Source organism: Protopterus annectens, chromosome 6.part0, assembly GCF_019279795.1.
Source record: "Protopterus annectens isolate FY-2018-M chromosome 6.part0, PAN1.0, whole genome shotgun sequence".
Taxonomy (NCBI): Eukaryota; Metazoa; Chordata; order Ceratodontiformes; family Protopteridae; genus Protopterus; species Protopterus annectens.
This window is the reverse complement of record NC_056737.1, coordinates 1762749103-1762775822: the sequence shown is the minus strand read 5'-3', so window position 1 is coordinate 1762775822 and position 26720 is coordinate 1762749103.

Here is a 26720-nt window from a genome sequence, read left to right as displayed (position 1 = left end):
GACTGCCATAGCCAATATCTGTAGACACCTGCAAAAGAAACCCTAGCAGAACAGAAATGCATCTTGTTACAAATTTGAAACCTCCCCTTAATAAAGCATCATGAGATAGTGTAATTGACCCAAAAGAAATAGAAGTATATAAACACAATGACCCAATAAATCACAGTGACACACAGGTGTTTTCAGAGTATGATAAGGACAATAAACCTATTACCACAGTCTACTAGTTTCAAACATGTTTGATCTTGCCTGGAAACATCAGCACAGCATAAGGAAAGGAATCTTCTAATTTTCTGAAATGGCTTATAAAAAGCCTAATATAGAATTTAGCTTGAAGAACAGCAAAGGAGCACAAACACAGATGTGTGGATAATTCAAACAGGGGAATCCTGGTTGACCAGAGAAACAAAGCTGGAGTGCTTATTTGACGTGCTTTTTGTTCTCTGCCTGACTATTGATGATCTCTGTTTGCATTTGATTTTTCCTCCTACCTACCCAACTGTTGTTGCACTCTTAAACTTGATGGGTTTTGAAATGCTTTTTGGGCAGTCCTCCCAGTCTCATCTCATCTGCTCATTCTACTGTGTATGGAGAGATTGGTTGGGAAGACTCATCTCCTTACTCTCTGAAACTTGAATTATCTTCTGTTTCCTCCCTTCCCACTTACTTAAAAAATTACACTTTATTCAGCTGCTTTTACTGTCTCTGTGCTTCTTCCTACTTTATTACTTTATATTGCATTTTGCTGTTTGTTCTTAAAAGTGTTCAGTTGTGTTTATTCTGCTCCATTTTTTATGGCTTGTTAGTAACCTCGTTAAATCATAACTTATTCTAAGCCTCTTAGTTTTGATTTAAGCATGTGGGCTTCAAACTAGTTATCTTACATAAGGAAGGTTTGTGTTCTAGTCTCTTGTGACAGGAGAGGTAGCTTATATACTTCTAAGCTGGGAATTCCTGGTTGAAAGCTTATTGTGCCTGTTATTCTAAGTCTCCTTGTTCTGGTTTAAGCTTAACTAACGGAGCTGCTCTATGTTTGGCATTCTTTGCCAATAGTCCAGAGTGTTTCTGCTTGAATCCAAGCCATGCAAAGTTATGAACAAGAAATTAAGCTTATTTTGAGTTTGATCTGCACTATTTTTCATTTGCATTTTACTGTTTTCCTGCATTAATTTGATTTGTGCCTTTCTGACTGATTTCACTGTTTATGCCTTCTTATTACCTGTACTTGTTTTGCACTGGAATATTGCTTAGTTGGCATAGACTAGATTCAGACTTGTTGAATCTAGCCAGTTTTTCATACACAAACTCAAATTCATCCATCTTGCATTAAGAAGAGCTCCCCTACACCCCTGTGGCAGAAGAGTGTGGATATCACCTTGCCTAAGATGGGGATTGCTGGAGGAAGGATCATTGTATGATTTTCTACTGGCAGACTAGTTTAAAACAGTTTAATTTCACCGGTATATAAGCCTTGCATTTGCCTGTAACTGTGCACTGTGCAATGCAGGTTGGCAGTGCCTTGTTTAGATGCAAACACCTAGAAACTCATTTTCCCTAGACACCAGTCAGTGAAACCCTCCTAGATTCCCTGCTGTTTAGTGGGCAGAAGAGCTGCACACTTCTGGACTGCAGGCAATTCAGCTGAGCACTGAGCAGCGTCACCCCACTTTTCATCCCTGATATTCTATAGAATAAGCCTCCTTGTTAATCCCAGAGCAGTAGCTGATCGAATTTGCCCTCTCACAAATTAGTACTTAAGAATTACCTGCTATTATGAACAGTCAGTTTCCCAACATTTCTCCAGCCAGCCTGATTAAAATGTGCATCCTGAAGCAATGTAGCAACTTCCTCATGTATACTGACAGCCACTTGTTCCTAAAGCAAACAAATATAGTATATGAGAGATGTAACTATACCATGAAATTAGAATTAGTCCTCTCATGCAACAATAAAGAAGACATCAAACTGGTTGTCAGCACACATACTTCTCCACTCACACAAGATAAGATCAAGACACATAAACCCACATACCAGTAGGTACTCAATAAGAACCTACCAAAAGACCACAAACTTCCAAGCACAAGCAGCCTACACATCTGGTACATGAACAGAATCCACTACTACACATAACAACACAACAACTTATTATTTTATTCATTTAATTGTTTGACATTTGTTAACCGGTTAGTCTGACTGGGCAAAAGACCTTTTTCAGCAGAGGCCTGAGGAGAAATGCTCCACACATATAAAAAATGCAAGATAAAAGCAATACACTTTATAATAACAAAAAAGAAAAAAAATGCAATTGAATAGCATAGTAGAAATGAACACTGATTACAATCAAGGTTGTCAGAAACCAAAATACAAAAACCCTATGTATGTAGTAGTACCCCATAGTTATGAGTGATGAAAATAAGGAGAGAAAACAGAGAAGGTATAATTACAGCCGAGTGCACGTCTAGGCGTCAAATATTGCCTGTTCATATTTGCAGTAATAATTCCAAAACCATGCTACATACAATGAATCCGAATATATTATCTGAAACCATACTTGATAGGAAACACAATTTTATTGATGTTTGACCTCTGTGAATGAGTATGTGTTCAAAGTGTAAGGTGATAACTTCACTTTTTTAAAGGTTCAAATCACACCCGCTAAGAGTTAAAAGGAACACACTCAAAAGACCTGTATTGGAGGGTGCAAAGGCAGGACCAAGATTTTAGCAGGTTGTTCTTGACAGACTTTTTGAAGCTAATGTGTTAGAGATAGTTCTTAAGCATAGAGGTAGTTTATTCCAAGCTTTAGCGATGGAGTGATTGTAGAGACGTTTGCTGATGTTTTTATTAGGCTTGTGAATTTGTAAGAGGTGAAGATCAGAGCTTTGGAGAGTAAGGAGAGATGAGGGTTGAGAGAACAGGACAGGAAGAGGGTTTGCTTAGGATGGAGTGAGTAAGGTTTAGATAAGGCAGAATGAGTGGTTGCTGGGATTCAAGTCATTGCAGTTTTTTTAATGCTATGCATTGGTGGATGCAGTAAGGGAGACTGGCAGCAATTCTAGCAATTTTATTACAAGTGTTTTCAAGTTTAAGAGATAGCTTGGATTATATGTTGTTGAGGATAGATGCAGCGTACAATAGTATGGGCAGTAGGAAGGCCTGAGCTAGAGAATGTTTAGCTTCATTAGTGAGAGATTTTATATGCCTTTATAACATCCCTAGTTATACAGGCACAATTTTCATTTAGGGAAGAACTGATTATGGGGAAGCTGACAAGCAAAAAGTCACAATAACTACATTACTGGAAATGTGCTAGGCACATTAGGTGTAGTATGTAAGACCTGTGTCAGTAATAATATGCATTTAAAGATATCCTGTGGCAAACACCAGTAGTACTTGGATTAGAACAAGTTTAAATGTTGTGTCAGGAGCATTATAAAGGATTAGTTAGTGAAAAGAAGGATGACACATGAGGTGAAGTAGTCTAGTCAGCCACTGGTATTGTTAAAGGTGTAAGTACGGTATGTTCTTTGCAGAAAGTGTTGCAAGAGGTTAGGGTAGAAATTAGATAGCTGGGGAAGAAATAACAGATAGAGATACTGATGAGTAAGACTGAGCAAAAGTAAGAGGTCCTAAGTTGTATTGTTTCTAGAAGCGTATTACAGTGGCTAAAGGCTTAAAGACATCAGGGAAGATATCCTGAGGTCTACCAAGAGTGGATGTGACTAGTGTTTATGTACAGGACCCCTCCCCACACAAAAACTAAGTGGAATACTAACACAAAAAAAGAAAAGAGACTTGTGAGCGATGACATGTTAAGTAACAATTTAAGCTAGTAAAGCATAACATTTCCAGGCTACTTACTGTGATGTATGTAAACATACAGCATTTGACAAAGCGCAAGAAGAGTAAGGAATTACAGCATATTCATTATTAAATGTTAGGCTTTTCTAGTTATATAGAAACTGAACTTGTACTATCACTACAAGTGAACCAAATACACCCATTAGCAATGCTCTGTAGCTGGTAGAGGCTATGAAAACAGATCATCCATATGTACATCCCAGAAGACAGAGACATGAATCTACTAAGTCTGTCGCCATTAACACGTCTTGTCAACTGACATACGACACATCTAGCAGTGTATCCATTGAAGGAGTCATGTCAGAAGGGGAAAAAAGGAAAAGAAAAAAAATAAGAATGCATAGATCCTTCTACACAGAATGCAACTACTTTATTTGGTATGTACCACCTAATATTTACAGGTTAGAGATAGGACTATAATCAATAACTGAACAGGAAATGACAGAAGATTAATAAAAAGCTAAGGTTTTGAAAAGATGATATGACAGGTAAGTTTGCACATGTTACACATAAAATAAAAGATAAGTATAAAAATTATATTTTTCATTTTTGTGATGCTTTTAGTAAATACATCAAATGGCATTTAATCAGAATTATTGAGATGATACTACATTTTACAGTTTCATAGGTAAATACCAGAAAAAAAAACAGTCCAAAAGGCTACTTAGAAGCCTGGCTAGTTGTGCCAAAAAAGAACTGAATGAGTTAATTGAGGAGTGCTATGCTACACACACACTAGAGCAGAACTTACAATTGCCCATTCAGTCATCCAGAGTAGGTTTGAAAGAAGCTAATATGTTGCATTGCTTGGTGGGAAGAGTATGTGTAAACCAAAGTAGGGGATTCGTTGGTTTTGGACTCTTTCGGCCAGCATATTTTATTTATGTGTCAGTGAAGGTTAAAACCATGGGCTGTGGTATTATTTGTTATGCGTAGATGTGTGACCTCAAACAAGGTGGGACCTTTCATGGCTTGGAAGACTTGGCAAAGATTTTTTTTATTTTATTAAACATTTGTTTACTGGGAAAGTCCAACTTGGAACAAAGCCAATTTTCAGTGGAGGCCCAGGGAGAAAATCTCTAGATGCATGTCTTTGCAACATGGGAGCAAACCCACATGAACACAGGGAGAACATGCAGACTCCTCACAGAAGGCACCCCAGCTGAGAATTAAACCGGAGAACCTCTTGCTGTGAGGTGACAACACAGCCACTGCACCACTGCACCATTCATTACCATGAAAGAGCCTGTATGACTCAGAATATAGTAATAAACTGAGTTTATTAGTTTATTTAGTGGATTTAAACCAGTAATTGTCTTAGAAATGTTTGAGGCCTTCCAAGCTGGATGAGAGTCTTTAGGGAGGCACATGCTGAGAGGATATTATATTCTACAGTGGTAGGATGATGGAGGTATACAAAATAATTATGACTTAATTATTCTTGGAAGATATGCCTTTGGGAATTAACTGTGCTAGTTAGAATTATATTCTGACTATGAATCTTAGATAATGGTCAAAATATAGTGCACTGTTAATAAAGTTACACAGATCCCTGACAACTTAATGGATTTTAAGGGAGGGGTTCTTTGATATGGTACAAAGTGGGGAATTTTTGATTGTCAAACAAAATTGCACTACGGTTTTGAAAGTAGGCTCAAGCCCATTGTCAGATGTTAGTTTAACTAAGCCCTTGAGGAATCGGGTCTATATTATAACATTGAAATCTACAAAGATCGAATGTTATAATATAAAACCGTAAACATCAAAATCCGCAAACATCGAACAGTCAGAAGAGCGATTTTTTTTTCCCAGGGAAAAAAAATCGCTATTCCGAGAAACATACACACAACACAAACACACACAAAAAACAGCAATCCACACACATACACTTACAATCCTACACCTAAACTAAACTTTACATACACTACTAGCTATACACTTACCTTAACCCGACCCTAACCCTAAGGTCCGTCACTATTGCACACTCACCTCACCCGCATCCTAACCCTAACTCACCTAACCCGCCCCCTAACCCTAACCTATACACAACTGCACACTTACCTTACCCACTCCCTAACCCTAACTCACCTAACCCGCCCCAACCCTAACCTACACACAATCACACACTTACCTGAACCCAACCCGTAATGCTCCAACATATCGAACGCTGCAAACAGCGAAGCCACAGCAACAGCCCACCATATTCTTTCCCTGGGAAAGAATTCGGTGTCCTGCACCTTTGCTGTTTTCAGCGTTCGACAAAAGTGGTTCTATATTATAACATTCGAACTTTATAAAATTCGATGTTATAATATAGACCTGAGGAATCTGCTTGTCTTTAGGAGAGCACATAATGACAATCAGTTTGCTGTCATCAGCAAATTTGGTGTGTAACCCATCAACATCTACCTTATCATCATAAAAATAGATATGAAGTGAATAGAGAGTTCAACACAGATATAGAGTGTGGATGGTGTAGCCCATATCTATGGCTTTCATGACCCTAACAACAAAATTGATTACACTAAGTTGAAATGATTTACTTTTAACAAAGCCAAATGTGTCTAGACTGAAGAACAAAAAGTTCTCTATACCATTGTTTATGAGATCTATTCCATGACCTTACAAATGACACTGATGAGAATTACGGATCTGTAAATATCTATATCTGTAGCGGGAAAACAATTGTGTAATGGGACCTCTATGGTAGACCTCCAAGCATGAAGCACTTAACTGTCACAAAGACAGAAAATAAACAAGTTACAGAAGGGTTGAACAAAGCTATATTTAATGTCTACCAGTAGGCAGTTAGTTGCATTGTCTGACCCCATGGAGGTGGTGTTTATAATCTTTGATAGAGAATATTGGATTTTATCAAGAAAGATAATCATTGGAGAAGGGGTTACAGTGGGTAAGGTGCATAATGAGGGGGAGCTAATGCTTGAGACAGTGAGCTGAAGTTGGAGAATAATTTGACAGAAAGGGTGTTGGTGATAGCCTCAGGGTCAGTGTGGGACCGCACAGCTGCGTGTTAGTTTTGAAATTTCTGATATAGTTGAAGAAAGATTTGTGATTGCCTCTGGCAGAAGTGGCCCTCTAATTCATAGGCAGATTTACATTTTTAATAGAACACTTGAGAATTTTGCTAAATGATTTTAAATCCATTTTATGGTAAGGAGAAAAGTGTATCTTGCACAAGAACAGTACATTTTTCCCTTTGTTGTATAATTTATCTCTACAGTAATTCTACCAAATGGGTATATTCCTTAATCATCCACTGTGTTTATGTTATATGGGAACAGATGACTGAATGTAACTGTTCATATGGAAGTATAACTTGAAGCCTATTAGACCATCTTGTCTACAAGGTTTGGTGGGATGGTGGTCACTTTGACAATTATCAACATTATCTGAGAATGATACATTGACTTTTTAATTGTCTCTAAATGAACTAGGTCTCAGAGGGGAGAGTGGTGTTGGTTTTGAGGGATAAGATTACTATTTGGTGATTTTTTAATTTATCCTTTGTTGACTGGATTAGTCCTAGGCTAGGCTAGTAGTCTCTTTCCAGGGGAGATCCAAAGTGGTATTTATACTACTGTAGAAACTTGGCCAGGGCATCAGAGGACTTCCCTTACTCTTTTGATAGGTGCAGTGGGATCTTTCACATCCACCTAAGCCATACTTCTCAACCTTGTAGTGCAAGAAATCTGGACAAAGCCATCAATAATGAGGAACAAAGACCCATAATCATGGACCTATTTTAATAGCTTCTCCTAAAAACTTAGAAATTTGTTAGAAACACAGATTTTGCATTGGTGTTCATTTTCTGAAGGATATGAAGCCTGAAACAGACCAAAAATATGAGGCAAAAATCTGGACAGTTAAGAGGTATGTCTTGAGATACCACCAACTCATGCAGATGGAACTCAGTTTAACATTGCATGTGAAGGATGACATACTCAAAACTGCAGCACACACACCCCCATGCTGCATTGCAGTATCAGCGATCCATCTGTTTGGTGTGGGAAAAGGACCTGATGTCTTCTACACCAAGGGTGAATGTGCTACCTGTTGCACCAATGACACTAAAAATATTGGACTTAACCAGCGAGGGTGTGACATCTACTGGAGTGCAAGCATGTGTAATACTGCTGAAACCAACCTCAAGAACATTTTCATTCTTAGTGGGGAATGTGTACAACTTGGTCTATGGAGTTGGCATTTATAAAACCCTGGAACCAACGTGTGTGCTTACTATTGCTTGTATAGGTGTGGCATTTGATGTATTGGACCAGTTTGATATTTTTTCTTGTCTTTAGCTATAAATCATGAGTGGCAGGAAACAGTGAAAGGGGTGCAATAACTTGCAATGATGTAGCAGTTGGTTACAATAAGGGTGACCATGACCTCAAGAATGTTATGTTTGGTGTCCTGTGGAACTTGACATGAGATGACAGTCATGGATAAATGCTGAGGTGCCCCTGGTGAACTCAGAGATGGAGAGACTGTTGTTAGAAACAAGTTTCGGTAGTGGTACAAAAAATGGGTGTACTCTAGAATCAGGAAGGCCTCAAATTTTGGTATTTACTTATTTAAACTTTAGCATTAAGCAATGCGATTGTGAGGTAAGTAGAGACAGAATTTGATAATCTGGTATGTCTAGAAGATGGGATTGGCCTTAAAAGCACTAAAGATAGCTAAAAAGGTCAACTGACATTAGGAAAGCATTAGTGAGGAGGAACAGTCCATCACTGGTAAAGTAGGCTGACTAATCAGCCATCTCCTGCTATTCTGACACATACTGGATACCATTTGTATTGTGGTATCATTCTTGGTGATGACTGAGTACTGCTTAAGTTTACTGGTTTCCTACTTCAGTTATATATGGAGAGAGAGAGAGAGAGAAGGAGTGAGAGGGCTCCATTACTTCTGTCTGCATTTCCCCAAAGGAAGAGCACCTAATATTATTCACGCCCACAAAGGCAACCATTAGGTTGTATTTGTACTTAGGATGGGAAGTTACAAGTAGTATATTCACATCACAAATTCTGCCAACTGACTGGCAGCTTACTATTTCTCTGTCCTTGCCTAGCCTGGTAAGGGTAATATCTGTATGTCTAACTATAGAGTCTTTGACATCTAGGGCATTAACTTGGAGAAATAACAATTGAGCCAAAAAGTGCTAAACAACTTCCAGAGAAAAGCATTTCATTTATTTTCTGTACCTTTATTACCTGTGGTCTTAATCAGCCAAGTCACATGGTGTTTTAATGAAATGATGCTGCTGCCAAAATAAAGGGTGTTTCATGATGTGATGTAAACAGAGGACACAGCATGAAAGAAATGCTAATGTCTGTTGGAGAACTAGAACATCAATGGGACAATGACTCACCAGTACATGCACAACTGTTTACAAATCATTGACCTCAACCAGAAGTGACATGTTTTAGGATTGGCTGTAGCACCATGATGTATTATGGACATTCACTGATGATGTCCTATTGAACATGGGCAATGGCAATCTTAAGGGAGCACTCTTGTTGACCTACAAAGGCAACTGATCTGGTAGAGGACTCCCTTCTTCTTCACAGGTTGATTGACTTAGGTATTAGCCTTAAGTCTTGCCTGCCATTCAAAGACATTTTAACTGACAAACTCTTCACCTTCAAAATAGGTTCTTCCATCTTCGAATGGGCCCCTTTACTTAAAAAAGTCTCTCAATGGCCCATGCTTCCCTCTCTACTGTTCTCAGTCCTTATAAACAAACTCCCCTATGAGCTTCCCCTTCTGCCTCTGATCTTGTAAACTGATGATATGGTTATTTATAACTCTCAGCTTCCCTAGTCAGTCATCCTAAACTAGCTTTACATGTACTTAACAACTGGCTAAAAGGCCATAAACATCTTAACAAAAATAAAACAAAAGCAATCACAGGGATACTGAAATGCAGACTCTGTAATCAGGGACAAGTCAGCACTATAAACAGTGTCTGGATAACAAGCCCTGATGCTTACTACACATGCATGCAACCAGGTCATTGTGCACAAGTAGCTCCTAATCAGAACTGCAGTACAGACTTGTGGCCAAATTGTGTTAGACTAGCTTGCGCCATATTCAAGTTCGGGTAGCTGAGGTAAACAATGAAAATGAACAAGCACTTCTGGTCATAGCAAGTCTGCATAACAATGCATTGATCTAATTTCCAGCAATATACGGTACGAAAGAGAAAATGTCAGTGATGGCTAATGGTGGCATGTAGAAGTTTTATTAGAGCAACATAAAACACAGAGACGGGCAGAGTTTGCAAAGGGAGCTGCTCATCAAAGCAAGGTACTAGAAAAAGATGTATGACAACACCTATATGTAGAATTATGTGATATTTAGACAGGAAAGGTTGGATACAGTAAATAAACATTATTTACCAACCTAGACCAGTCCTGCCAACATCTGAGTTTGATCACTGTACTTGTGCTATAATGTAAATGTTATTAAAATAAAAAGTATGATTCCCTAATAGGATTTGGTCCATCACCTTAGTCCACTTGTATTATATCCTCACTTCTTTAACAAGCTGAGCCACACAGAAGCACTCATATGGAAGGTGTCAGAAAACAGATATGTTGAGGGAATATAATGCATGTGCAGACTTAGAGCATGAAATGAAAGACAGGCTCCAGATTTGAATCCATGCCTTTGTTAGTGATATTCTGTATGCCGGTGCATTTGCAAGTGGAGTCACAAAAACACTCATATTGAAGGTGTCAGAAAATGTAACACATTTGCAAACTGGAAATCAACCATTGTAAAACACCATGCAACCCAAAAGGGATTGAAACCCTCACCCAGTGCACTGGATCTGTACAGATGACTTCATGACTACAATGAGCCATGGCAGCAGTTAGACTAAACATATTAGCTTTACCTTAATAAATATTTGCATGATGCCGCACATCACCACTCATCTCATTAGCATGATCAATGGCAATATCCAGAGTGCATAATATGGATTTGACTTAATTTTTCCCATAAAACAAGGAGTGCCATTTCTTGTTCGTTATATATCTGCTACTTTCTGTACAACATATAACCACAGCAAGTTAATTTTTGTATTATAAGCCCTTTTTGGGCATGCATACACATGTACGTGTATGTATATATATATATATATATATATATATATATATATATATATATATATATATATATATATATATATATATATATATATATATATATATATATATATATATATATATGTGTGTGTGTTGTGTGTGTGTGTGTGTGTGGGTGTGTGTGTGTGTGTGTGTGTGTGTGTGTGTGTGTGTTTGCCTGTTTTTTTAATCAGATTTAAGGTTGGAAATGGGAATATAGGACAAAGATGAAAAGGGGAAGCAAGATTAAGGCAGACAAAAGAGTGAGCCAATAAGGATGTAATTGAGGTTTGATGGTACCTCTCAACTTCTTAGCTCAATAACCCTGGACAAAACCTAAAATACATTTAGAGAGAAAGTGCCAAATCCATGACAGATTTTACAAATTGTTGGTACTAATTTTATACTGATTTCATTTTAATTTATTTTATTTTAATTACAATTTATTATAATATTTTATTTTAATGTTTTTGATATCACTAATGATATGCAAATGTGTGGGAAGTTGAGAGAAGTGTGTGGGACTCTTTGTTTGTGGTGCATGAGTCCTTTTATTTATTTTTTTATAAAGGAAAGTTGGGGAAGGATGGCAAGGAAGTGAGAGAAGGATAAGAGGTGATAGTTAGGTAGCAGGTAAAGACAAGTATAAATAACCAGGGTATGGGGTAACAAAATGAGAGGGGGAAGACACTGGTGAAGGATAAATTAGACAAGCATAGGAGAGAATTGCACAGCAAACATGGGAGGCAAGGATACAAAAGAGAGTGGAACACCAGTTTGTGGAATACAATTTGGTGTTCCCAGATGCAGTCTCTTCTAGCCTAGACCAGTGGGAAATTACTTATCACCCTGGGTACTGTTACCACTCGGTCATCCCTCAAAATATGAAGTCAGTGCTGGGCAGGGGCGCAATTCAACAAGTTTGTGGAGTTTGTTCTCCATCTGGCTGATATGGGCATCCAGTTTCCTGTCTGTTATCACCCCAACAAGCTCTATCAGCTTCTGCTGGGTGACTGGTGGGTATCACTGTTCTACCATCTGGTACAGGGCTACCTGTTGCAGATCATGAAGGTAGGGCAGCTGGGACAGCTGTTGTGGAGATAATTGTGGCAGCCTGGGGCTCAGATGTGCTGGGAGCTTCTGGTGCTTGTGGCAGCAGTGATGGTCACAGTAATACTGCTGTCATGTATGGGGATACAACAAGCCTTGCCAGATGACAAGCATGTGAACAGTTTGTAAGGAGGGTGTGTGGGATCCTCATTTATTTTTTAGCTCTGTTGTGACATCATGCTGTGTATAACTCCTATAGTGCTGGAGGTTTGGAGCCCGTTATCTTCTCCGCCATTTTAAGTAACCTTTGTAGTGCTTTTTGGTCTGAAACTGAGCAGCTCACCTACCACACTGAAAAGTTATATGTTAGGATACTTTCTATGGTACCCCTATAGAAGGTGGAGAGGATAGGGGGTGGTAGACTCACTTTAATCAGTCTTCTCAGGAACTGCAGATGTTGATGAGCCTTCTTTACTATATGACTGGTGTTTAGTGACCAAGCTAGATCCTCTGCAATGTGAACCCCCAGGAATTTGAGGCTGTTTACTCTGCCCACTATCTCACCATTAATCATGAGAGGAAAATGAGCTGGTTGTGTTTTCCTGAAGTCCATTATGATCTCCTTTGTTTTGGTGACATTAATGTTGAGGTTGTACTAGGCACATCAGTCAGTCAGTGCGCTCACTTTCTCCCTATAGTCTTTTTCATCTCCTTAACTGATGATGCCCATGACTGTAGTGTCATCAGCAAACCTAATGATATGGTTTGTGTTGAATCCAGTTTTACAGTCGAGAGTTAGTAGAGTAAACTGTAGTGGACTCAACACACAGCCTTGAGGTACTCCTGTGTTGATTGTGATGCTTTTCGAACAGTTATTGCCCACACGTACCCTTTGAGGTCTTTCAGTCAAGTAGTCCAGGATCCAGTTGCACATATGGGTGTTGATACCTAGATGAACACGTTTCTCAATTAGATGTTGTGGGATGACAGTACTGAATGCTGAACTGAAGTCAATAAACAGCATTCTAACATAGCTGTCCTTGTTCTCAAGGTGTGCCAATGTGAGATGCAGTGCAACCAAAAAGGCATCCACTGTGGAGCAATTGGCATGATATTTGAACTGGAGTGGATCTAGTGCCACTGGAAGGCTTACTGTCAGGTATTTTTTGACTAATGTTTCAAATGTTTTCATAATGGTGGATGTGAGGGCCACTGTTCTGTAGTCACTGAGGTGTGAGGGAGATGATTTCTTCAGCAGTGGAATAATATTTCTATTTTAGAAGCATTTAAGTACCTTCACTTGACTGAAGGAGATGTTAAATACGTCCATGAGTACAGTGCTTAGCTGTTCAACACAGTCTTTTAACACCTTTCCCATGATGTTGCCAGTCCTGCAGCCTTCCTAGAGTTCACCTGCTATAGGGTCCTCTTCACCTCTATTGAGTTTAGGCTGAGCCCTTCATGTCCTGGGTATGTAGTGAGTTGCACTGCCTTGGAGCTGTTCCTCTCCTTGAACCTGCAGGAAAAGGTGTTCAACCTATCCAGGAATTCTGTGTTGTCCTCGCATTGGGCTGAGAGGGGTTTGAATTCAGTTATTCTTTTTATGCCCTGCCACATGCATCTGGGGTCTCTCATGTCAGTGAACTGGTTCTGGACTTTCTTTCCATAGGCCCTTTTGCTTTCTTTATCCCTCTTTTCTGGTTTGCCCTTACCACACTGAGAACTTTCTTGCTTTTGATTTGGATGCCACATTACATTTCTTCAGAAGCTCATATACTTTGCTGGTGAGCGAAAGTTTTGGTTGGCTCTTATGATGATGTTTCTGTTGATGGTCATGTCCTCTACACATTTAAATATATATGCCATCACAGATTTTGTGTATTCATTAAAGTTAATGTGTACATCAGCTGTTGCAGCCTCTTCGAATATGCTCCAGTTTGTATTGTCGAAGCAGTCTTGCAGTGCTGTGCTTGCTCCATTTGGTCATACCCTGATTTGCTTCACAGTGGGTTTTCCCCTGATTAATGTAGGTTTGTATGCCTGCATTAGCATGATGGTGAGGTGGTCTGAGATGCCCAAGTGTGGGTACTGCACTGCTTTATATGCTGTCTTGATATTGGTGTATACCTTGTCCAAGATGTTGATACCCCTTGTTGCAAATCCCACATGCTGATAGTAGTTGGGTAATACTGACCTCAGATCTGCCTGGTTAAAATCCCCTGCAATAATGCATGCAAAATCTGGGTTCTTATTCTGCAGCTCACATATTGAGTTAAACAGTGTAACAGTTAAACCTATAATGCAATTAAGAAAAGAACTGTCACTATTAAATGAAAATAGAGAACTGAGAACAGATCAACTAAATACTTAAAAAGATAGGCATGGTAAAAGCAATGTACAGTATCTGAACAGACAAGTAGTCATCTTTCATTATTGCATATAATAAACTAAAAACTTCAGCACAGGCATAAAAACTTAGAAAATATGCAGTTAAATATAAAGAAAAAGTACAAAATAAGCAAATCATTAATGACCCCAAAAAGGTTTTATGGAGAAGTGGGAAATGAAGCAAAAGGAATAGAAATGCCACAAAAAAAAAAAAAAAAAAAAAAAAAAAAGAAGCAATACACACATTTTGGAGAAATATTTATGAATGCTATGTGGAGCATAACAAAGATGCTGAATGTACAGAGAAATATAAAGAGACAGAAGGGAGTTCAAGTGCATTGGATATGAAATGGGATGAAGTAACAGCCAGAGAAACTAAAACAAAATTAAGATAAGCTCCTAAATGAAAAAAAAAAACAGACACAGTACCTAACTTCTGGCTAAAGTATTAACATCTTTACACTAAGATTTAGTTCTCAGTAAGAATTATTTATATGAGCACCACAGACAGGCACCAATCTGGTTAATAATAGAAAGAAATGGTGCTCCTCCTTAAGAGTGAACATGTAAGCTATCCTAAAAGTCATAAACCAATAATTTGCCTTCTGATGATGTACAAACTACATACTGGAATTGATGCATTCAGAGGTTATAGTCATTTCGAAAAAAGTCAATCATGGAAATAGAACAAATGGGTAACAAAAGAAAGTAATATGGAACAAAGGATAATTTGCTGCTAAATAAAGTCAGAATAGAGAATTGTAGAAAGGGGGTGAAAAAAGTATGGCATGGCAAAATTACAAACAAACATTTGATAGCAACCCATATTCATGGATAGGGGAGTGCATATAGATGTATAACATCCACCCTGCATTGGTCAGTTACATTACAGTGACCACAAAACAGTGGCACATCACTTCACTTTAAAGTTAAGCCACAAAAAAGGGCAAATTAGTATCCTGGAGTTAAAATTCAAAGGGGGATATTTCAGGGTGATTCTTTGTCACCACTGTTGTTTTATCTTGCCCTTAACACCTTACGTTGTTGCTTAACAGATTAGGTCATGGTTAAACTTTGGCTCCCAGAAAACAAACATGGTTAAAAGACTTCTTGTCTACTTCTTGTGGAAGAGTTATAACTATATATTTCATCACATGAGAAGTTGAAAGACCAACTGCAAGTGGCTAAAACTTTCTCAGATGGAATACAACTGTCATTTGGTCTTCATAAGTGTGCAAATGCAGCATTGGAAAAAGGAAAGTTGCAATACCAAGAAAGTATAATATGAACCAGTCTGGTCTTCCTTTTCTTACAGTTTTGGTGTGATTGATTAACCCAAATGATATATAACAATCAGTGTATACCAAGACTATATATTCCTCATTCTGAAGGAGGCATAAGCCTTTGTGAAACTGATTACATGTATAGAGCTGCAGTCATGAGACCTCATCAGATCCATGCACAGTGAAAGTTTTAAAACATGTGGAGAAGAAATCTAAGATTACCTCTCTGCTTAGTCTACCAGAAGCATTCTGGTGTCAAGCGGGAATGGAAATCAAACCAGAAATAGACAAAAGTCGGACAGCAACTGAATATGCCAAAAATCAAATATAAGGAGAAGGATCAGATGAAAACGAAAGAAATATGGAAAAGGCATAAATATAGTGGCATGTCTAGAAATCTCATAAAACAGCCCCATATTGATCATGAGCTGACTCAGGAATGGTGAATGAGAGATGAGTTAAAATCAAAAGATGAAAGGTTGATAATGTCAGCCCAGGATAGTGGATTATGTACATATTGGTTTACAAAGTCCATTGAACATGTAGAAAAAATAGATAAATGTAGGTTATTTAATAAAGAATCAGAAACAGGCACACATTTTCCTGGGTATGATTCACTTATGGCAGAGGGCCTGTGCACTGGATGATACAAAAATGTGACAAGACTTGGGGTTTATTCAATTGCTACAACATAAAAGTACAGAAATGCATTTGAAACATGAACTGCAAAACATTATAAAGTGTACACCACATGGTATCACCCATTACCAGTAGCTCAAAAATAGACTTGAGAAAACCAGATAAAAGTATTCCATGAAAATAAAGTCAAAAGTTGTACTGATGACTGAAATTGCTATACATAATGATTACAGTGTCTCATTTATGTCTTTTTAATCTCTGCAGGATCTAGAGATATAAAAACACACACACACATATATATATATATATATATATATATATATATATATATATATAATATATAAATTGAGTGGTGGAATGCAGTGGTAGGTATTTAGCTTCAGTACAGAGGTGCTGAGTTCACCTTATCTTCATCCTTCCATCATCAATGGAGGTCAGGCTTGAGTTGACTCATCACTGTAGTGATAGGGACATTACCCCCCCCCCCCCCCCCCGTGGGATGCCAGTAGCCTGGGAAGCTGCTTTATCAAAACTATTTTGGGCATTAGCCTTATACTTTGATCCGGCATAAGCATCCAACTGTGCTGCTTGTAGAAGATGTCCAGAAAACTCTCAGATTTCTTTTCAAATAGTGTGGATAATGGCAGGTAGTTATGCAATCTATTTTAGCCTAGAAAAAAAATGGATACATGGTTTGAGGGTTTTTTTCCTGTAATAAGTAGTGTGTAGCTTTGATGTATTAATCAGTGTCCTCACATCTGAATTTGTCTTCCTTGTGGTGGCAGACACTTACAAGGCTAGATGGAAGACAAATAAAGTAATAGACATTTATAGATTTCTGAAAAATTAAGGGAGCCAAAAGTAATCGGATTCTATAGTTATATCAACGTGTATTACTGCCATCAAATATGGTCAAGATATTTGACTGTAGAAAATTCTGATTTGCAGATACGCCAAGAGTGCTCAGAGATGAAAGATATAAAATTCCAATGGCGTGGCATTATATAAATTTCATACACCATTAACCTTAATGGGGTAATGTTACAATGATGGTACAATGGTTAGATTTTTTTTTTTTTTTAATTTTTATTTTCCTTAACTGGTATGTCCACTTGACACAAATGTCCCTTTTCATGGGCAGCCTAGGAGTACTGCCTGCTTGAGTGACTTTTATATCTCTGCTATATTCCATACTATGCCATTTTTGTAGGGAGGTAGAGGTCACTTGTAATGTGGCATGAGACAATGAGTTTAGGGACACCAGAGCTATCAGTTAATTGGGTGTACTACTATTGGCTTAAATTAATTTTTTAGGATGCTCCTTTACCTAGTGGGGGAATACTTAGATTTTCCAGAAAATTATATTTCAGGTTGACAACAAAACAAGTGTGACCAGTACCTCCATGACACAGGGGTGCATCCCAGGAGACACAGTATCAATAGTAGACTCAGTCCCTGAGGAGTCTGACAGAAGTGGCAGGGTTATATGAGCAGTGCTTTGACCAGTTTACCGATCATAGAGGAAGAGACAGTGGTTTGCTAAGTGCCACAATCCACAATGAATATCCTGATTTTGATCCTCCCAAAAGCACACTTTTAGATTGTCCTTGTATGTAGATCTGCAATAACATCATTGTACATGAGGCATTAGGGTAGAAAAATTAGTGTAGTACATGAAATAATAAATACTAGCAATCTATCATCATTTTGCTTGACTCTCTCTCTCTCTCTCTCTCTCTCTCTCTCTCATGGCAATATGGCTTTGGTTATCCACCAAGGGAAATAATCTATCAAAAGGGTGAGAAAAAGCTAAGGGTTGTGGAATGGTTGGGTCCAAAAATTAAAATAAATAAATAAATATAAAAACAAGTAGAGCCACGTAGCATCCAATTTTGATATTGTAAATTAATGAAATATTATTAGGTAGATATTTAGTTTTTGGGTTTAGTTGAATGACTGTGATGATCAAAGTACAGAATATTGAAAACCTATAGACCTGGAATTTAAAGGTTTTTTGATAAATATGATGAGGTGCATTTTGCCTAGATGAACACCCAGACATAATATGATTCAGTACATGTTTTAGATTCTACCATGTTCATGTATCTTTTCATGTTATATGATTATATGGAGTCCATTGTTGTCTCCTGCATTCAAGTTTATTTCCCTGTCTACCTGATTTTGGATTTCTTTGATATGAATACATTTTGTTTAAAAAAAGCAACTGACTGTTATTCATGCAGCAAACATAGCATATCTAGGATATACATGTATGTGACAGACTATGAAATAGGATCCCCAAAATTTTAAGACTGTCATTAAAACTACTGCAGTACAGAAAGTACTGTGGCACAGAGGAATAAATCTCCGATTACTGTCAAAACAGTCTACATTCATTTAGTGGACGGGTGTCTAAGGATCTGCATGGAGGCTGGTTTTGCACAGGGGGAGTCAAAGGATGGGTGTGTGCACTTTGGGCATGTTTTGTGGTTGACTTCCATGCTGGAGATTGGGGAAATAACAGCAAGGTGCTTACTGAAGGGGTGGGAAGGAAGTCCTGCTGATATCAATAGTTTGTAGAAGTGAAGAGCAGTACAGCGCTGATGCCCATTGCATGATCCTCTCTCAAGATGTTACTGGACATGTGCAGAGAGTAGCACACTTATGACGCTGCACCAGTGCCTTCTATCTTCTCACTGACCCAAACATGGGTGAGGATTAGCTCAGGAGAAGTTAAAATGGGTCCAGTTGACTCAATGAATAAGTAGTGGAAATAATTGCAGTTGATGCTCAGATGCAAGGAGCCAAAGAAAGCAAATAAAAATGGCACACTGAGTAAGACACAGTGCCACATCTGATGCTTGTTGATATGTGAAGCAGTTATTAAAATGGCCATCATAGCAGTCATACAATACAAAGCAAATCTCCATGGAGTAAGGCAGTTTTGCTGAGATTAACAGTATGAGACTCTACATTGCAGACAAGTCCAATGGGCCACTATTAAACATATTATCATTTTACAAATTATAGGAATATTAGACATTTCCTAAGCCAACAAGATAACATAGTCATACTTGTATTGTTAATGCTGTCTGGCAAACTAGTATAAAAAATTAAGAGCATGAAGTGGGCTAGCAAGATTTATCCTGCTGTCTTTGGTTTTATATTTTCAGTCACCATTTATCCAGACAGCATTTCCAGGTTTTGAAAATAATAGGTTTACCTTGCTAATAAAGCATATTTAATGGGGAATAAAAACTGTCCTTTAACATTCACGTGACTTAATAGTAGTATATCTGTGTGCTATGCCATCTCTGAGGCAACTCAGTGTTAAAGCTAGAAATGCCAATAATAAAAGACCACTGTGCCATCTCATTCAAATACGTATGAAAGGTAGTTGCAGTGCGGACAAATGTCATGTGGTGCCATCAGCATGGTAAGATAATGCCACAACTATGGCTAACAATTTAGTCAGATAGCCACATATGTGAATGTATGTGCCTAGACCGGTTAGATACAATCGTCCAGCCTTTATGATATTTAGTAAAGGGTGCCATAGGCAGCTTCCAAAACATGGAATTATAGATCAGAAAAATCTGTTCTATCTGCTGCCACAATGTGTATTGAACAGTCCACACTCCACTATGACAAAATGCTGATATATCATAAATGTTAATATATCAGTGTCTGAAGCTGGACAGAGATCATAAATATTAAAGTATCAGTGTTTGGCACTGGACAAAGACACAATTCATGCCAACAGAAACTATTGCTATCTCAGTAGAGTTCAGGTCAATAACATTTCATAAGTGTTGTGAGGAAGATAGCACAGCTCAGCACTCTAGATGGTCATCACCAGCAAAAGAAATGAGAAATAATAAGTCAGGATGAAAAGCAGGGGCCTGAAATGAGCAGGAAACTAAACAACAAAAATCCAGTGATGTGACAGTTTGCACAATCAGAGAAGGTTCACATGAGAATACTCCTTTTCATTGTGGTATGCTCTCTTTTTAATGGAGAAATGCAAATGGGATTGTCTGAGCTGGAAATAAGTGGGGCATGACTGCTTGGCTTTGTACCAAGGCAAGATGACGGGGTGCATACATAAGGAAACACGCAGTACAGTATAGGTAGGCAGGGATAGGGGGTTCACAGATAAGTGATCTAGAGCATTTCCTCCCTGGGCCTCCACTGAAAATTGGGTTCATTCCAAGTCTGACTTTCCATTTAACAAATATTAAATAAATAAATAAGGAGGACACTCACAGTAGAGACACACACACAGACTGACAATGGGCAAACATGGTCTGCTATGGTGGGATTAATACATGATATAAGTATTCACTAGGAGGTAGAGACACAGAAGTCAAATGAAAGAGTGAGATACTGATGTTTTCCATAAAGTAATGGTAGTCATGACGTACATGTGATACCATCATCCACAAAGAGACAAGATACTACCATGGACACCACATTGCAGGTACCTGGTGAAGGGACTCTGTACCAGAACTTCATTTAGTTACTTTGGCATGCTTTAAAGGCTGAATGACAACAGCTGGACACAGCAACCTTAGCTACCTGGAACATAGCTCTTCTACTTCCAGGTACTGAGGCTGCAGCTTCCTCCTCATGGTTGAAGCTTCCCAGCACTGAGGCATTTAGAGAGGTAAAGTCTTCATTGCAGCCTCATAGGCTCAGAGGGATTTTCTCCTAGATGTTTTTATGCATATAGGAGACGCAGTAGGAATAAGGTGCTCAGTGTATCATACCATGCCAAGAATTTTACAAAATAAGCCAACAATGCAACAAAAGCATATAAATGACAGTACAGAAACTTATTCTCATTTGCCACCAACCACTGTGTCTGTACATCCAAGTCTATAAGCATTTCAGTTTATAACACAAAATGATAGATTTTAACCTTGATTTATTTATTTTGTTATAGCAAGTATACAGCAGGAGATTGACACCAAATATTATCTTTCAATTATTTATAAAGATTCTTGAAGATACGTTGCTTAGTTTTGCTACATTTGATAGAACTGTGTGCCAGTCTAACAAGCCAGTGAATTCAGCTTAGAAACAAATCTCTGTCCAACTTTATATTTATATGCAGATAAATATCTGCTAGCGTTCACTCGTGATTTATACTATTCCACAGTTAATTATCTGTTTGAGAAACTTCATTAAAAAGCAGCAGATATATTTTTTTCCTGGTAAGTTTATCAATTTTATATTTATGGTTTGTTCTCATGTGTTATTATTTCATGTATGTCAATGACTGACATTTGTACATAGCTGAACACTTAACAGCAACTTTTAATTTTTAATTTACATCCTACTTTCACAGTTTCATTTTCTACAACTCACAATACATCAAACTGGAAAAAAATATATAATCACAATTCAGGCTGTTACCAGATTCAGACGTCCTAGTTTGTATTGCAACAAGCAGAGATACGCAAATGATAAAATTAAAGCATTATCAGTCATTTTTGTGCATTTATTTCTAGTTTTCCCTACTTTAACTGACTGGTTATCTTCAAGCATTAACCTTATCAAGTCTGTAGCGCAAACTGAATTTGAGAAACTGAAGTTGCTCTTTCAGTTTTAGCAGAACTGGAATTATTTATTCCCATCAGGCAACATTTTTCTCATCAAGCCATTCCATAAGAATATACTGATATACTTAGAATACTTATCACTCTGTCCTATTTTTTTTTGTGTGAATTGTCAAGAATTAATGTTGATTTCTAACAGTATATTCTTATACTTCAGCTTTCTTTTCTTGCCTGTTACCAGGAATCAAACACGGGTCCAAATTCCATAAATCTTGTGGAATTCAGTGGATTGCGCTGAGTTACATGCAAGATTTGCAGCAATTCAAGTTATATGCAAATGTGCCTTACCTACACAGAATACCTTGGTACAATGCAGACACAAAAATAACATGTTATTTATTTATTTATTTATTTATCTATTTATTTTCAGTTTGATGACCGGAGAGGTCCACTGGGCTCAAGGAGCCTGTTTTCAGTGGAGACCCAGGGAGAAAAGCTCCACAAAACATAGCAGACATAGTAACAATTAAAAAATTAGTAAAAATTGTGTAGTATAACATAAGCACAGTAGAATATCAACATAGTATGGTATATAGTGAGTGCATATTTACATGTAAATACAATTAGAGGTCGATAATACAGAGTCACCATTATACTGATGTTTTAAATCTTCTGAGAATGCTATGAAAGAAACATTTGTAAGAAAACAGTAAATATGATTGAACTCCTATTGGGTAAGGTGGGAGGTAGTTTATGTATATGTATGTATTCATGCATTAAGCAGGATTAGGTAGTAGAGTGCAAGTGCATTTCCTGTTATTGGAGAGGTAGGAATGGAGCTGGGTTTTGAAGTGATCAAAGTTTTGAGAAATTCTTAGAGAGGGAGGAAGAGAGTTCCATTTTTTGGCTAAGGATAAGTACCACCACGATCAGTCATGGTAAAATCAAATTCAAGGAAAACTAGTCCAGATGGACATGTATGAACACAACCACTGCTATCTCCAGAATTTGAATCTGCCATAATCCACAAAATTTCCAATAAGAAAAATAATTAATTAAGATGAAGGTCAATCACGGCCACATCACCATGGGCAGCAATAGCTAACAATTAGTGAGGAACATGTGTGGGGAACACAAGTAACCCATACACCAAAGGAAATGGGTTGATAAAAAAGCAGATGTGGGGTGAGGGTGAAGAAGAGGGGCACACTTGAGGAATGAGGGAATAGGAAGGTCAGAGGGAAAGGCAGAGGGCCATGGGCAATTGTTTTTGGTGTGAATACGTCTCCTTTTTTTTGTGAATAGAAGGAATGGAAAGGGCATGGAAAGAGGAGTTGGATAAAAGTGAAGGTACAAACATATAATAAACATGAGAAAACGAGCACAAGAACGGCAAGCAGCAAAACGTCTGAGTTCTGTTTTAATACAAAAGAATGAAGCGCTTTTCGTTTGCTTCCAAAGCAAACTTCTTCAGATTACAAATGCACCATACAACAAAATGCATTTAAATACCAACAGGTGATACCTTTTACCTATCACCACCTCCTCACCTTAGAAACTTTTAAAGAAACACTCACCCATTAAAACTGCTACTCACTGCTATAAAGTTACAATATCTGAATCACACAGTATAAACTTACATAAACCCTAAGCCTATCTAAAAAATCTTATAATTTTCAAATTAGAATAAAAAATAAAAAACATCACAAGACATGACAGATAAAGGTTAGTAATACACATAAAGGATAGGTAAGGTACAAAAACAGCATACATATAGAGCATACAACACTGGTGAAGGAAAAATGACAAACAGGGTAGGGATGCATACTAGACATTGTACACTGCAAAAATACATATGTATAGAAGCACAAGTCATTGCTGATATGTTTTAAACTGTGTCACAATCATACCAGAATGAGTATGACCAATGATAGGTGTGTGTCAGAGAATACTTAATGAGGAGTGCAATCATTGCAGTACACTATGGATATGAAACATCATTATCTACTAGGCCGGTGGCAGTCCAAGCATAATCCAAGAAATGGTGATCACATCCAGTCAAGGAAATGCAGAAGAAGCTGGCAGACTAGAACTTCTAATCCTGCATGCAATAGGCAAACATCTAAACACAGTGACAAACAGCAGTAGTATAGTAAACTTGTGTGGCTGTGCAATAAACTAGTAAATACACATGCTACAAACACACTGACAGATATCTGCAAACAATTATAGATATTGTCATAATTTGTAAACTGAGATATATAAATATACCCATCACAATTTTCAGCATCCAACATAATCCATAAAATCAGTTTGCTAACAGGAAACATGTTGGCCGGATAGTGAATCCTCCTCTGATAAGAAACCTGTTACTAGCAGTGTCCCACAGGGTTCAGTGATGGGACCCTTCCTGTTTGGTATATACTTCTTTGAAGCTCACCGATGGGAAAGGCAAACACTGTGCTGAACAGCAGTACTGCAGAAAACATTAATGCGACTGTGTGATAAACAAATAAGTGTACACAACACAAACACAGGTGAAATGGGATCCATATACATCAAAGACATATGACAACTGATGGGTTGTCAGGTATACAATGTATATGTGTGGCATGCAATGGAATAACATGAACCAAACAGAAAGAAGGTTCATTACACATACCCATACCGATGACATGGAATATGAAGTAAATGGTGATACATACATAAATAATGACAGTTAAGGAATGCAAGCCTGTGGACAGAAACATAGCTGGTTCAACCATTACCATGTGCAGGTACCACAAACCAGAGCAGTATAGCTTCATCTCTTCAAGTGAAGAGCAGAAAAAAAGATCTTCATTGTAATTTGTGATTGGAGTGTTACAGTTAGATCTACATCCCCCCAGTTCTTCTACTGAAGAGCAAAAAAAAAAAAAAAAATGGTACCAACAAAGTAACATTGTGCATGACATGCCCCCCTTCTGCCCCAGCTATTCAGGTCCAATTTATGTGCTATGCTGCCACCTTCCTTTCCTACATCATACATTTCATTAAAAAAATATTTTATTCTTTTAAACTATGGCAAATTGTTTGCATGTTTTAGATAAAAAATGTTTTTTAAATAGTAACAAACAGCTTGTTACAGTTTATTCCCTGCCTGCCAGAGTGCTACTATCCTCAAGTTTTAGTTAAAAAAAGAAAAAAAAAAGAGAGAGATTATGTTTTTTTGTTTGTAAACTGTAGCAAACTGCTTACTAAATGTAGCAAGCAGTTGTTACAGTTTAGACCACACATGGAGCACTACAGTGCTCAGGTTTGACTGCAAAAGCTGGTATTGCATGAAAGATATCAGGATCAGCTGATTGCACCCCCCCAACACTTTACACTCAGGACAGTTGCCCCTGTCGCCTCACCATAGCTATGTTACTGTCCATGCATAGGCAATAAGCATAAAAATCCCTGGTAAACGTACAACAAATTAGTGCAACATGAACAATGATGGAATCAAATCAATTTCAACCACACTGCATGCATATGCCTTCCATGTGTATGATATCCGACATGGTGGTGCAAGTTAATATTGTACCAGTACACCTACAAGACAACCATTATGATGTAGATGAAGGTAAACATATGCCACGTATATGTGAAACAAGTAGGACTAAAGGGAAAGGAGTTGGACAAGAGTGGTCCACATCAGTGAGGAAATGCCACCATGAGAAAGTAGGCACAGAATAGAGAAGGACAACCCTAGCTAAGAAGACATAGTGAACATGCATGTGTCCACAACACAAGATGGACTGCAAGTCCTTGACACATAGGCATAGTGAATTGGTGATGGCTATAAAGAGTCTATATCACTTCAGCGAAGTGACAGTTAAAATTGTGATCATCAAAATATGCTTTTGTGGAGGGCTGTACCCCCACACCCCCACTAAATATATATACCAACTTAGAGATTACACTACAGTGGGGAAAGGGCAAATTTTCCAATCCTCACTGTACCGCAATCTCATTAAAATAAGTTTCAATGAAAATCCAGCGCTGGTCGCCAGAATGTCCCCAGTAAAGTGACAATGGTGCTTAGAAATAACAGCTTTTTATTGCATACAAGAAGTACGTTCAGCGCTTTCACCCAGCATATGTGGGCTTCCTCAGAACAATTACTAATGAAAAGACTTCAGTTTAAATTCAAATCTTGGTGCCAAAAGCCCCAGTTAAGTTGTCATTAAAGACATATAATTCATGTATATACCATGTACAAGAACCATTGAAAAACTGTTAAAAACTGTGAAAGAACTTTAAAAAAATATGAATTGTGTGTTTAAACAATTAATGTATATATATATATATATATATATATATATATATATATATATATATATATATATATATGCACAATATATTGAAATACATATAAGCACTTGCATAAAAATAGTAAAATTAAACAAACTTATATACTCTCATAATAACATTTAAACACTTATTAAAAATGTGAGTGAATGTAATACAGTTTAAAGGATAAGAAGTATTTAATAATCTACAAATAAATCTGAAACAATAGTTTATGGTACCTACAACCACTAATATGCAGGTGTTGTGCATAAACTATGTATGATTAATAAAAATGCAGTTTGCTGACTATTAAAAAGTATCCCCCGGATTCACTAATCCTCCGTGTAAGACTTAGTCTTACTCGGAGGCTGCAGTTGAACGGTTTGACGTCAGCGTGCCATGAATATTCATGAGGGCACACTGACTTAACCGTAACTCTTACACGGACTGGGTAGGAAAGCAGGGGG